The sequence below is a fragment of the Pan troglodytes genome, chromosome 19 (assembly GCF_028858775.2).
Source record: "Pan troglodytes isolate AG18354 chromosome 19, NHGRI_mPanTro3-v2.0_pri, whole genome shotgun sequence".
Taxonomy (NCBI): Eukaryota; Metazoa; Chordata; class Mammalia; order Primates; family Hominidae; genus Pan; species Pan troglodytes.
This window is the reverse complement of record NC_072417.2, coordinates 41369818-41384630: the sequence shown is the minus strand read 5'-3', so window position 1 is coordinate 41384630 and position 14813 is coordinate 41369818.

The following is a 14813-nucleotide window of genomic DNA, read 5'->3' as shown; positions in this document are numbered from 1 at the left end:
TGGAAACAGAATAAGCTTCACATAAAAACTATACCGAAGCATTCTCAGGAACTACTTGGTGATGTTTGTATTCAACCTCCTGAGTTGAACTTTCCTTTGGAAAGAGCAGCTATGAAACACTCTTTTTCTAGGATCTGCAAGTGGACCTTTTGAGGGCTTTGAGGTTTGTGGTGGAAAAGGAAGTATCTTCACATAAAAAACTAGATCGAAGCATTCTCAGAAACTTTTCTGTTGTGACTGCATTCAACTCACAGAGTTGAACACTCCTTTTGAGAGCGCAGTCTTGAAACTCTCTTTCTGTGGAATCTGCAAGTGGAGATTTGGAGCGCTTTGAGGCCTATGGTAGTAAAGGGAATAGCTTCATATAAAAACTAGACAGAAGCATTCTCCGAAAATAGTTTGTGATGATAGAGTTTAACTCACAGAGCTGAACATTCCTTTGGATGGAGCAGGTTTGAAACACACTTTTTGTAGAATCTGCAAGTGGATATTTGGACCTCTCTGAGGATTTCGTTGGAAACGGGATAACTGCACCTAACTAAACAGAAGCATTCTCAGAAGCTTCTATGTGATGTTTGCATTCAAATCCCAGAGTTGAACCTTCCTTTGATAGCTCAGGTTTGAAACACTCTTTTTGTAGGATCTGCAAGTGGATATTTGGACCACTCTTTGGCCTTCGTTCGAAACGGGTATATCTTCACATAAAATCTAGACAGAAGCCTTCTCAGAAACTTCCCTGTGATGATTGCATTCAACTCACAGAGGTGAACACTCCTATGGAGTCAGCAGTTTTGAAACTCTCTTTCTGTGGAATCTGCAAGTGGATATGTGGACCTCTTTGAAGATTTCTTTGGAAACGGGAATATCTTCACATAAAAACTAAACAGAAGCATTCTCTGAAACTTCTCTGTGATGCTTGTGTTCAACTCACAGAGTTTCACATTGCTTTTCATAGAGCAGTGCTGAAACATTCTTTTCGTAGTGTCTGCAAGTGGACATTTGGAGAGCTTTCAGGCCTGTGGTGGAAAACGAATTATCGTCACATAAAAAGTAGAGAGAAGCATTGTCAGAAACTTCTTTGTGATTATTGCATTCAACTCACAGAGTCGTAGGTTCCTTTTCAAACAGTAGTTTCCAAACACTCTTTCTGTGGAATCGGCAAGTGGATATTTGGACCGCCTTGAAGATTTCGTTGGAAAGGGGAAAATCTTCACAGAAAAGCTAAACAGAAGCATTCTCAGAAACTTCTTTGTGATGTTTGCATTCAACTCACAGAGTTGAACTTTCCTTTTGAGACAGAAGCTTTGAAACACTCTTTTTCTAGAATCTGCATGTGGACATTTGGAGGGCTTCAAGGCCTGTGGTGGAAAAGGAAATATCTTCCCGTAGAAACTAGATAGAAGCATTCTCAGAAACTACTTTGGGATGATTGCATTCAAGTCACAGAGTTGAACATTCCCTTTGACAGAGAAGTTCAGAAACTCTCTTTTTTAGAATCTGCAAGTGGAGATATGAACCGCTTTGAGGCCCATGGTAGTAAAGGAAATATCTTCATATAAAAACTAGACAGCAGCATTCTCAGAAAATTCGTTGTGACGACTGAGTTTAACTCACAGAGCTGAACATTCCTTTGGATGGAGGAGTTTCGAAACACACTATTTGTAGAATCTGCAATTGGATATTTGGACCTCTCTGAGGATTTCGCGGGAAACGGGTTAAACCGTACATAACTAAACAGAAGCATTCTCAGAACCTTCTTCGTGATGATTGCATTCAACTCACAGTGTTGAACCTTTCTTTGATAGTTCAGGTTTGAAACACTCTTTTTGTAGAAACAGCCAGTGGATATTTGGAACCCTCTGAGGATTTCGTTGGAAACGGGATACACCGCACATAACTAAACAGAAGCATTCTCAGAACCTTCTTCGTGATGTTTGCATTCAACTCAGAGTGTTGAATCTTTCTTTGATAGTTCAGGTTTGAAACACCCTTTTGTAGAGACTGCAAGTGGATAATTGCACCTCTTTGAGGCCTATCGTAGTAAAGGAAGTAACGTCATATTAAGACAAGACAGAAGCATTCTCAGAAAATTCTTTGGGATGATTGAGTTGAACTCACAGAGCTGAACATTCCTTGGGAAGGAGCAGTATCGAAACACACTTTTTGTAGAATCTGCAAGTGGATATTTGAGCCTCTCTGAGGAATTCGTTGGAAACAGGATAATTTCAGCTAACTAAACAGAGGCAGTCTCAGAATCTTCTTTGTGATGTTTGCATTCAAATCCCAGAGTTGAACCTTCCTTAGAAAGTTCAGGTTTGAAACACTCTTTTTGTAGGATCGGCAAGTGGATATTTGGACCACTCTGTGGCCATCATTGGAAACGGGTATACCTTCACATAAAATCTAGACAGAAGCATTCTCAGAAACTTTTCTGTGATGACTGCATTCAACTCACAGAGTTGAACACTCCTTTTGAGAGCGCAGTTTTGAAACTCTCTTTCTGTGGAATCTGCAAGTGGAGATTTGGAGCACTTTTAGGCCTGTGGTAGTAAAGGGAATAGCTTCATATATTTTGACCCCTCTGAGGATTTCGTTGGAAACGGGAAAAACCGCACATAACTAAACTGAAGCATTCTCAGAACTTTCTTCGTGATGTTTGTATTCAACGCACAGTGTTGAAACGTTCTTTGATTGCTCAGGTTTGAAACACACTTTTTGTAGAATCTGCAAGTGGATATTTGGACCCCTCTGAGGATTTCGTTGCAAACGGGATAAATGCACCTAAATAAACAGAAGCATTCTCAGAAATTTATTTGTGATGTTTGCATTCAAACCCCAGAGTTGGACCTTCCTTTGATAGTTCAGGTTTGAAACACTCTTTTTTAGGATCTGCAAGTGCATATTTGGACCACTCTGTGGCCTTCTTTCAAAACGGGTATATCTTCACATAAAATCTAGACAGAAGCCTTCTCAGAAACTTCTTTGTGATGTTTGCATTCAACTCACAGAGTTGAACACTCCTTTTGAGAGTGCAATTTTGAAACTCTCTTTCTGTGGAATCTCCAAGTGGAGATTCGGACCTCTTTGAAGATTTCTTTGGAAACAGAATCAGCTTCACATAAAAACTATACGGAAGCATTCTCAGGAACTACTTGGTGATGTTTGTATTCAGCCTCCTGAGTTGAACTTTCCTTTGGAAAGAGCAGCTATGAAACACTCTTTTTCTAGGATCTGCAAGTGGACCTTTTGAGGGCTTTGAGGTTTGTGGTGGAAAAGGAAGTATCTTCACATAAAAAACTAGATCGAAGCATTCTCAGAAACTTTTCTGTTGTGACTGCATTCAACTCACAGAGTTGAACACTCCTTTTGAGAGCGCAGTCTTGAAACTCTCTTTCTGTGGAATCTGCAAGTGGAGATTTGGAGCGCTTTGAGGCCTATGGTAGTAAAGGGAATAGCTTCATATAAAAACTAGACAGAAGCATTCTCCGAAAATAGTTTGTGATGATAGAGTTTAACTCACAGAGCTGAACATTCGTTGGGATGGAGCAGGTTTGAAACACACTTTTTGTAGAATCTGCAAGTGGATATTTGGACCTCTCTGAGGATTTCGTTGGAAACGGGATAACTGCACCTAACTAAACAGAAGCATTCTCAGAAGCTTCTTTGTGATGTTTGCATTCAAATCCCAGAGTTGAACCTTCCTTTGATAGCTCAGGTTTGAAACACTCTTTTTGTAGGATCTGCAAGTGGATATTTGGACCACTCTGTGGCCTTCGTTCGAAACGGGTATATCTTCACATAAAATCTAGACAGAAGCCTTCTCAGAAACTTCCCTGTGATGATTGCATTCAACTCACAGAGGTGAACACTCCTATGGAGTCAGCAGTTTTGAAACTCTCTTTCTGTGGAATCTGCAAGTGGATATGTGGACCTCTTTGAAGATTTCTTTGGAAACGGGAATATCTTCACATAAAAACTAAACAGAAGCATTCTCTGAAACTTCTCTGTGATGCTTGTGTTCAACTCACAGAGTTTCACATTGCTTTTCATAGAGCAGTGCTGAAACATTCTTTTCGTAGTGTCTGCAAGTGGACATTTGGAGAGCTTTCAGGCCTGTGGTGGAAAATGAATTATCGTCACATAAAAAGTAGAGAGAAGCATTGTCAGAAACTTCTTTGTGATTATTGCATTCAACTCACAGAGTCGTAGGTTCCTTTTCAAACAGTAGTTTCCAAACACTCTTTCTGTGGAATCGGCAAGTGGATATTTGGACCGCTTTGAAGATTTCGTTGGAAAGGGGAAAATCTTCACAGAAAAGCTAAACAGAAGCATTCTCAGAAACTTCTTTGTGATGTTTGCATTCAACTCACAGAGTTGAACTTTCCTTTTGAGACAGAAGCTTTGAAACACTCTTTTTCTAGAATCTGCAAGTGGACATTTGGAGGGCTTCGAGGCCTGTGGTGGAAAAGGAAATATCTTCCCGTAGAAACTAGATAGAAGCATTCTCAGAAACTACTTTGGGATGATTGCATTCAAGTCACAGAGTTGAACATTCCCTTTGACAGAGAAGTTCAGAAACTCTCTTTTTTAGAATCTGCAAGTGGAGATATGAACCGCTTTGAGGCCCATGGTAGTAAAGGAAATATCTTCATATAAAAACTAGACAGCAGCATTCTCAGAAAATTCTTTGTGACGACTGAGTTTAACTCACAGAGCTGAACATTCCTTTGGATGGAGGAGTTTCGAAACACACTATTTGTAGAATCTGCAATTGGATATTTGGACCTCTCTGAGGATTTCGCGGGAAACGGGTTAAACCGTACATAACTAAACAGAAGCATTCTCAGAACCTTCTTCGTGATGATTGCATTCAACTCACAGTGTTGAACCTTTCTTTGATAGTTCAGGTTTGAAACACTCTTTTTTAGAAACTGCAACTGGATATTTGGACCTCTCTGAGGATTTCGTTGGAAACGGGATACACCGCACATAACTAAACAGAAGCATTCTCAGAACCTTCTTCGTGATGTTTGCATTCAACTCAGAGTGTTGAACCTTTCCTTGATAGTTCAGGTTTGAAACACCCTTTTGTAGAGACTGCAAGTGGATAATTGCACCTCTTTGAGGCCTATCGTAGTAAAGGAAATAACGTCATATTAAGACAAGACAGAAGCATTCTCAGAAAATTCTTTGGGATGATTGAGTTGAACTCACAGAGCTGAACATTCCTTGGGAAGGAGCAGTTTCGAAACACACTTTTTGTAGAATCTGCAAGTGGATATTTGAGCCTCTCTGAGGAATTCGTTGGAAACAGGATAATTTCAGCTAACTAAACAGAGGCAGTCTCAGAATCTTCTTTGTGATGTTTGCATTCAAATCCCAGAGTTGAACCTTCCTTAGAAAGTTCAGGTTTGAAACACTCTTTTTGTAGGATAGGCAAGTGGATATTTGGACCACTCTGTGGCCATCATTGGAAACGGGTATACCTTCACATAAAATCTAGACAGAAGCATTCTCAGAAACTTTTCTGTGATGACTGCATTCAACTCACAGAGTTGAACACTCCTTTTGAGAGCGCAGTTTTGAAACTCTCTTTCTGTGGAATCTGCAAGTGGAGATTTGGAGCACTTTTAGGCCTGTGGTAGTAAAGGGAATAGCTTCATATATTTTGACCCCTCTGAGGATTTCGTTGGAAACGGGAAAAACCGCACATAACTAAACTGAAGCATTCTCAGAACTTTCTTCGTGATGTTTGTATTCAACGCACAGTGTTGAAACGTTCTTTGATTGCTCAGGTTTGAGACACACTTTTTGTAGAATCTGCAAGTGGATATTTGGACCCCTCTGAGGATTTCGTTGGAAACGGGATAAATGCACCTAAATAAACAGAAGCATCCTCAGAAATTTATTTGTGATGTTTGCATTCAAACCCCAGAGTTGGGCCTTCCTTTGATAGTTCAGCTTTGAAACACTCTTTTTTAGGATCTGCAAGTGGATATTTGGACCACTCTCTGGCCTTCTTTCAAAACGGGCATATCTTCACATAAAATCTAGACAGAAGCCTTCTCAGAAACTTCTTTGTGATGTTGGCATTCAACTCACAGAGTTCAACACTACTTTTGAGAGTGCAATTTTTAAACTCTCTTTCTGTGGAATCTGCAAGTGGAGATTCGGACCTCTTTGAAGATTTCGTTGGAAACAGAATCAGCTTCACTTAAAAACTATACGGAAGCATTCTCAGGAACTACTTGGTGATGTTTGTATTCAACCTCCAGAGTTGAACTTTCCTTTGGAAAGAGCAGCTATGAAACACTCTTTCTCTAGGATCTGCAAGTGGACCTTTTGAGGGCTTTGAGGTTTGTGGTGGAAAAGGAAGTATCTTCACATAAAAAACTAGATCGAAGCATTCTCAGAAACTTTTCTGTTGTGACTGCATTCAACTCACAGAGTTGAACACTCCTTTTGAGAGCGCAGTCTTGAAACTCTCTTTCTGTGGAATCTGCAAGTGGAGATTAGGAGCGCTTTGAGGCCTATGGTAGTAAAGGGAATAGCTTCATATAAAAACTAGACAGAAGCATTCTCCGAAAATAGTTTGTGATGATAGAGTTTAACTCACAGAGCTGAACATTCCTTTGGATGGAGCAGGTTTGAAACACACTTTTTGTAGAATCTGCAAGTGGATATTTGGACCTCTCTGAGGATTTCGTTGGAAACGGGATAACTGCACCTAACTAAACAGAAGCATTCTCAGAAGCTTCTTTGTGATGTTTGCATTCAAATCCCAGAGTTGAACCTTCCTTTGATAGCTGAGGTTTGAAACACTCTTTTTGTAGGATCTGCAAGTGGATATTTGGACCACTCTGTGGCCTTCGTTCGAAACGGGTATATCTTCACATAAAATCTAGACAGAAGCCTTCTCAGAAACTTCCCTGTGATGATTGCATTCAACTCACAGAGGTGAACACTCCTATGGAGTCAGCAGTTTTGAAACTCTCTTTCTGTGGAATCTGCAAGTGGATATGTGGACCTCTTTGAAGATTTCTTTGGAAACGGGAATATCTTCACATAAAAACTAAACAGAAGCATTCTCTGAAACTTCTCTGTGATGCTTGTGTTCAACTCACAGAGTTTCACATTGCTTTTCATAGAGCACTGCTGAAACATTCTTTTCGTAGTGTCTGCAAGTGGACATTTGGAGAGCTTTAAGGCCTGTGGTGGAAAACGAATTATCGTCACATAAAAAGTAGAGAGAAGCATTGTCAGAAACTTCTTTGTGATTATTGCATTCAACTCACAGAGTCGTAGGTTCCTTTTCAAACAGTAGTTTCCAAACACTCTTTCTGTGGAATCGGCAAGTGGATATTTGGACCGCCTTGAAGATTTCGTTGGAAAGGGGAAAATCTTCACAGAAAAGCTAAACAGAAGCATTCTCAGAAACTTCTTTGTGATGTTTGCATTCAACTCACAGAGTTGAACTTTCCTTTTGAGACAGAAGCTTTGAAACACTCTTTTTCTAGAATCTGCAAGTGGACATTTGGAGGGCTTCGAGGCCTGTGGTGGAAAAGGAAATATCTTCCCGTAGAAACTAGATAGAAGCATTCTCAGAAACTACTTTGGGATGATTGCATTCAAGTCACAGAGTTGAACATTCCCTTTGACAGAGAAGTTCAGAAACTCTCTTTTTTAGAATCTGCAAGTGGAGATATGAACCGCTTTGAGGCCCATGGTAGTAAAGGAAATATCTTCATATAAAAACTAGACAGCAGCATTCTCAGAAAATTCGTTGTGACGACTGAGTTTAACTCACAGAGCTGAACATTCCTTTGGATGGAGGAGTTTCGAAACACACTATTTGTAGAATCTGCAATTGGATATTTGGACCTCTCTTAGGATTTCGCAGGAAACGGGTTAAACCGTACATAACTAAACAGAAGCATTCTCAGAACTTTCTTCGTGATGATTGCATTCAACTCACAGTGTTGAACCTTTCTTTGATAGTTCAGGTTTGAAACACTCTTTTTGTAGAAACTGCCAGTGGATATTTGGAACCCTCTGAGGATTTCGTTGGAAACGGGATACACCGCACATAACTAAACAGAAGCATTCTCAGAACCTTCTTCGTGATGTTTGCATTCAACTCAGAGTGTTGAATCTTTCTTTGATAGTTCAGGTTTGAAACACCCTTTTGTAGAGACTGCAAGTGGATAATTGCACCTCTTTGAGGCCTATCCTAGTAAAGGAAATAACGTCATATTAAGACAAGACAGAAGCATTCTCAGAAAATTCTTTGGGATGATTGAGTTGAACTCACAGAGCTGAACATTCCTTGGGAAGGAGCAGTATCGAAACACACTTTTTGTAGAATCTGCAAGTGGATATTTGAGCCTCTCTGAGGAATTCGTTGGAAACAGGATAATTTCAGCTAACTAAACAGAGGCAGTCTCAGAATCTTCTTTGTGATGTTTGCATTCAAATCCCAGAGTTGAACCTTCCTTAGAAAGTTCAGGTTTGAAACACTCTTTTTGTAGGATCGGCAAGTGGATATTTGGACCACTCTGTGGCCATCATTGGAAACGGGTATACCTTCACATAAAATCTAGACAGAAGCATTCTCAGAAACTTTTCTGTGATGACTGCATTCAACTCACAGAGTTGAACACTCCTTTTGAGAGCGCAGTTTTGAAACTCTCTTTCTGTGGAATCTGCAAGTGGAGATTTGGAGCACTTTTAGGCCTGTGGTAGTAAAGGGAATAGCTTCATATATTTTGACCCCTCTGAGGATTTCGTTGGAAACGGGAAAAACCGCACATAACTAAACTGAAGCATTCTCAGAACTTTCTTCGTGATGTTTGTATTCAACGCACAGTGTTGAAACGTTCTTTGATTGCTCAGGTTTGAAACACACTTTTTGTAGAATCTGCAAGTGGATATTTGGACCCCTCTGAGGATTTCGTTGCAAACGGGATAAATGCACCTAAATAAACAGAAGCATTCTCAGAAATTTATTTGTGATGTTTGCATTCAAACCCCAGATTTGGACCTTCCGTTGATAGTTCAGGTTTGAAACACTCTTTTTTAGGATCTGCAAGTGCATATTTGGACCACCCTGTGGCCTTCTTTCAAAACGGGTATATCTTCACATAAAATCTAGACAGAAGCCTTCTCAGAAACTTCTTTGTGATGTTGGCATTCAACTCACAGAGTTGAACACTCCTTTTGAGAGTGCAATTTTGAAACTCTCTTTCTGTGGAATCTGCAAGTGGAGATTCAGACCTCTTTGAAGATTTCTTTGGAAACATAATCAGCTGCACATAAAAACTATACGGAAGCATTCTCAGGAACTACTTGGTGATGTTTGTATTCAACCTCCTGAGTTGAACTTTCCTTTGGAAAGAGCAGCTATGAAACACTCTTTTTCTAGGATCTGCAAGTGGACCTTTTGAGGGCTTTGAGGTTTGTGGTGGAAAAGGAAGTATCTTCACATAAAAAACTAGATCGAAGCATTCTCAGAAACTTTTCTGTTGTGACTGCATTCAACTCACAGAGTTGAACACTCCTTTTGAGAGCGCAGTCTTGAAACTCTCTTTCTGTGGAATCTGCAAGTGGAGATTTGGAGCGCTTTGAGGCCTATGGTAGTAAAGGGAATAGCTTCATATAAAAACTAGACAGAAGCATTCTCCGAAAATAGTTTGTGATGATAGAGTTTAACTCACAGAGCTGAACATTCCTTTGGATGGAGCAGGTTTGAAACACACTTTTTGTAGAATCTGCAAGTGGATATTTGGACCTCTCTGAGGATTTCGTTGGAAACGGGATAACTGCACCTAACTAAACAGAAGCATTCTCAGAAGCTTCTTTGTGATGTTTGCATTCAAATCCCAGAGTTGAACCTTCCTTTGATAGCTCAGGTTTGAAACACTCTTTTTGTAGGATCTGCAAGTGGATATTTGGACCACTCTGTGGCCTTCGTTCGAAACGGGTATATCTTCACATAAAATCTAGACAGAAGCCTTCTCAGAAACTTCCCTGTGATGATTGCATTCAACTCACAGAGGTGAACACTCCTATGGAGTCAGCAGTTTTGAAACTCTCTTTCTGTGGAATCTGCAAGTGGATATGTGGACCTCTTTGAAGATTTCTTTGGAAACGGGAATATCTTCACATAAAAACTAAACAGAAGCATTCTCTGAAACTTCTCTGTGATGCTTGTGTTCAACTCACAGAGTTTCACATTGCTTTTCATAGAGCAGTGCTGAAACATTCTTTTCGTAGTGTCTGCAAGTGGACATTTGGAGAGCTTTCAGGCCTGTGGTGGAAAATGAATTATCGTCACATAAAAAGTAGAGAGAAGCATTGTCAGAAACTTCTTTGTGATTATTGCATTCAACTCACAGAGTCGTAGGTTCCTTTTCAAACAGTAGTTTCCAAACACTCTTTCTGTGGAATCGGCAATTGGATATTTGGACCGCTTTGAAGATTTCGTTGGAAAGGGGAAAATCTTCACAGAAAAGCTAAACAGAAGCATTCTCAGAAACTTCTTTGTGATGTTTGCATTCAACTCACAGAGTTGAACTTTCCTTTTGAGACAGAAGCTTTGAAACACTCTTTTTCTAGAATCTGCAAGTGGACATTTGGAGGGCTTCGAGGCCTGTGGTGGAAAAGGAAATATCTTCCCGTAGAAACTAGATAGAAGCATTCTCAGAAACTACTTTGGGATGATTGCATTCAAGTCACAGAGTTGAACATTCCCTTTGACAGAGAAGTTCAGAAACTCTCTTTTTTAGAATCTGCAAGTGGAGATATGAACCGCTTTGAGGCCCATGGTAGTAAAGGAAATATCTTCATATAAAAACTAGACAGCAGCATTCTCAGAAAATTCTTTGTGACGACTGAGTTTAACTCACAGAGCTGAACATTCCTTTGGATGGAGGAGTTTCGAAACACACTATTTGTAGAATCTGCAATTGGATATTTGGACCTCTCTGAGGATTTCGCGGGAAACGGGTTAAACCGTACATAACTAAACAGAAGCATTCTCAGAACCTTCTTCGTGATGATTGCATTCAACTCACAGTGTTGAACCTTTCTTTGATAGTTCAGGTTTGAAACACTCTTTTTTAGAAACTGCAACTGGATATTTGGACCTCTCTGAGGATTTCGTTGGAAACGGGATACACCGCACATAACTAAACAGAAGCATTCTCAGAACCTTCTTCGTGATGTTTGCATTCAACTCAGAGTGTTGAACCTTTCCTTGATAGTTCAGGTTTGAAACACCCTTTTGTAGAGACTGCAAGTGGATAATTGCACCTCTTTGAGGCCTATCGTAGTAAAGGAAATAACGTCATATTAAGACAAGACAGAAGCATTCTCAGAAAATTCTTTGGGATGATTGAGTTGAACTCACAGAGCTGAACATTCCTTGGGAAGGAGCAGTTTCGAAACACACTTTTTGTAGAATCTGCAAGTGGATATTTGAGCCTCTCTGAGGAATTCGTTGGAAACAGGATAATTTCAGCTAACTAAACAGAGGCAGTCTCAGAATCTTCTTTGTGATGTTTGCATTCAAATCCCAGAGTTGAACCTTCCTTAGAAAGTTCAGGTTTGAAACACTCTTTTTGTAGGATAGGCAAGTGGATATTTGGACCACTCTGTGGCCATCATTGGAAACGGGTATACCTTCACATAAAATCTAGACAGAAGCATTCTCAGAAACTTTTCTGTGATGACTGCATTCAACTCACAGAGTTGAACACTCCTTTTGAGAGCGCAGTTTTGAAACTCTCTTTCTGTGGAATCTGCAAGTGGAGATTTGGAGCACTTTTAGGCCTGTGGTAGTAAAGGGAATAGCTTCATATATTTTGACCCCTCTGAGGATTTCGTGGGAAACGGGAAAAACCGCACATAACTAAACTGAAGCATTCTCAGAACTTTCTTCGTGATGTTTGTATTCAACGCACAGTGTTGAAACGTTCTTTGATTGCTCAGGTTTGAGACACACTTTTTGTAGAATCTGCAAGTGGATATTTGGACCCCTCTGAGGATTTCGTTGGAAACGGGATAAATGCACCTAAATAAACAGAAGCATTCTCAGAAATTTATTTGTGATGTTTGCATTCAAACCCCAGAGTTGGGCCTTCCTTTGATAGTTCAGCTTTGAAACACTCTTTTTTAGGATCTGCAAGTGGATATTTGGACCACTCTCTGCCTTCTTTCAAAACGGGCATATCTTCACATAAAATCTAGACAGAAGCCTTCTCAGAAACTTCTTTGTGATGTTTGCATTCAACTCACAGAGTTGAACACTCCTTTTGAGAGTGCAATTTTGAAACTCTCTTTCTGTGGAATCTGCAAGTGGAGATTCGGACCTCTTTGAAGATTTCGTTGGAAACAGAATCAGCTTCACATAAAAACTATACGGAAGCATTCTCAGGAACTACTTGGTGATGTTTGTATTCAACCTCCAGAGTTGAACTTTCCTTTGGAAAGAGCAGCTATGAAACATTCTTTCTCTAGGATCTGCAAGTGGACCTTTTGAGGGCTTTGAGGTTTGTGGTGGAAAAGGAAGTATCTTCACATAAAAAACTAGATCGAAGCATTCTCAGAAACTTTTCTGTTGTGACTGCATTCAACTCACAGAGTTGAACACTCCTTTTGAGAGCGCAGTCTTGAAACTCTCTTTCTGTGGAATCTGCAAGTGGAGATTAGGAGCGCTTTGAGGCCTATGGTAGTAAAGGGAATAGCTTCATATAAAAACTAGACAGAAGCATTCTCCGAAAATAGTTTGTGATGATAGAGTTTAACTCACAGAGCTGAACATTCGTTTGGATGGAGCAGGTTTGAAACACACTTTTTGTAGAATCTGCAAGTGGATATTTGGACCTCTCTGAGGATTTCGTTGGAAACGGGATAACTGCACCTAACTAAACAGAAGCATTCTCAGAAGCTTCTTTGTGATGTTTGCATTCAAATCCCAGAGTTGAACCTTCCTTTGATAGCTCAGGTTTGAAACACTCTTTTTGTAGGATCTGCAAGTGGATATTTGGACCACTCTGTGGCCTTCGTTCGAAACGGGTATATCTTCACATAAAATCTAGACAGAAGCCTTCTCAGAAACTTCCCTGTGATGATTGCATTCAACTCACAGAGGTGAACACTCCTATGGAGTCAGCAGTTTTGAAACTCTCTTTCTGTGGAATCTGCAAGTGGATATGTGGACCTCTTTGAAGATTTCTTTGGAAACGGGAATATCTTCACATAAAAACTAAACAGAAGCATTCTCTGAAACTTCTCTGTGATGCTTGTGTTCAACTCACAGAGTTTCACATTGCTTTTCATAGAGCAGTGCTGAAACATTCTTTTCGTAGTGTCTGCAAGTGGACATTTGGAGAGCTTTCAGGCCTGTGGTGGAAAACGAATTATCGTCACATAAAAAGTAGAGAGAAGCATTGTCAGAAACTTCTTTGTGATTATTGCATTCAACTCACAGAGTCGTAGGTTCCTTTTCAAACAGTAGTTTCCAAACACTCTTTCTGTGGAATCGGCAAGTGGATATTTGGACCGCTTTGAAGATTTCGTTGGAAAGGGGAAAATCTTCACAGAAAAGCTAAACAGAAGCATTCTCAGAAACTTCTTTGTGATGTTTGCATTCAACTCACAGAGTTGAACTTTCCTTTTGAGACAGAAGCTTTGAAACACTCTTTTTCTAGAATCTGCAAGTGGACATTTGGAGGGCTTCGAGGCCTGTGGTGGAAAAGGAAATATCTTCCCGTAGAAACTAGATAGAAGCATTCTCAGAAACTACTTTGGGATGATTGCATTCAAGTCACAGAGTTGAACATTCCCTTTGACAGAGAAGTTCAGAAACTCTCTTTTTTAGAATCTGCAAGTGGAGATATGAACCGCTTTGAGGCCCATGGTAGTAAAGGAAATATCTTCATATAAAAACTAGACAGCAGCATTCTCAGAAAATTCTTTGTGACGACTGAGTTTAACTCACAGAGCTGAACATTCCTTTGGATGGAGGAGTTTCGAAACACACTATTTGTAGAATCTGCAATTGGATATTTGGACCTCTCTTAGGATTTCGCAGGAAACGGTTTAAACCGTACATAACTAAACAGAAGCATTCTCAGAACTTTCTTCGTGATGATTGCATTCAACTCACAGTGTTGAACCTTTCTTTGATAGTTCAGGTTTGAAACACTCTTTTTGTAGAAACTGCCAGTGGATATTTGGAACCCTCTGAGGATTTCGTTGGAAACGGGATACACCGCACATAACTAAACAGAAGCATTCTCAGAACCTTCTTCGTGATGTTTGCATTCAACTCAGAGTGTTGAATCTTTCTTTGATAGTTCAGGTTTGAAACACCCTTTTGTAGAGACTGCAAGTGGATAATTGCACCTCTTTGAGGCCTATCGTAGTAAAGGAAATAACGTCATATTAAGACAAGACAGAAGCATTCTCAGAAAATTCTTTGGGATGATTGAGTTGAACTCACAGAGCTGAACATTCCTTGGGAAGGAGCAGTATCGAAACACACTTTTTGTAGAATCTGCAAGTGGATATTTGAGCCTCTCTGAGGAATTCGTTGGAAACAGGATAATTTCAGCTAACTAAACAGAGGCAGTCTCAGAATCTTCTTTGTGATGTTTGCATTCAAATCCCAGAGTTGAACCTTCCTTAGAAAGTTCAGGTTTGAAACACTCTTTTTGTAGGATCGGCAAGTGGATATTTGGACCACTCTGTGGCCATCATTGGAAACGGGTATACCTTCACATAAAATCTAGACAGAAGCATTCTCAGAAACT